An 807-nucleotide genomic window follows, 5' to 3' on the forward strand; every position below is an offset into this window, starting at 1 on the left:
GGAAACCACAGCACAGCTGTTACTCCAATCCCAACGACTTGGAGCTAACTCCTCACACAGTGCCAGCACACAAGAAGAGCAAAACAGAATCACAGAATCAATAGGCTGGAAAAAACCACTGAGATCATCAAGTCCAACCTATGACCTAACACCACCATGTCAACTAACTGCCATGTCCAGTCCCTCCTTAAACACCTTCAGGTATGGTGACTCCATTCTTCCAAATGTCCAACCTGAACCATCCCTGGCACAACTTGAGACTATATCCTCTGGTTCTGTCACTTGTTACCTGGGAGAGGAAAATGATTCTCACCTGGCTACAACCTCCTTTCAGGTACTTGTAGAGGGTGACAAGGTCACCTCTGAGCCTCCTCTTCTCCAGGCTAAATAACTCATTCCCTCAGCCTCTCCTCATAGGACTTGTGATCCAGGACCAAACCCTACAGTCTCAAAATTCCTCTGCCTCCACACAACCCAACTGCTTTCCACATCCCACTGCTCCCAGTGCAACTGGAACTCACAGAGCCTCCAGTATAGGCTCTGGGACCACACAGCAACTGTCCCAAAAATCACTGGGGTTCTTTGGTACAGTATTGCTCAGTGAGGTTCTGCTTCTCATGCTGGAGAAGACAGAACATGGAGTAACTACTGAGACAGTGAGGAACTGAACAAGTCCAGGTGGTGGAAGCACTGGCACAGGTTGCCCAGAGAAGCTGTGGCTGCCCCATCCCTATAAGTGTTCAAGACCAGGCTGGATGTGGCTTGGAGCAACCTGATCTAGTGGAAGGTGTCCCTGACCATGGAACT

The sequence above is a fragment of the Acanthisitta chloris genome, unplaced genomic scaffold, assembly GCF_000695815.1.
Source record: "Acanthisitta chloris isolate BGI_N310 unplaced genomic scaffold, ASM69581v1 scaffold70, whole genome shotgun sequence".
Taxonomy (NCBI): Eukaryota; Metazoa; Chordata; class Aves; order Passeriformes; family Acanthisittidae; genus Acanthisitta; species Acanthisitta chloris.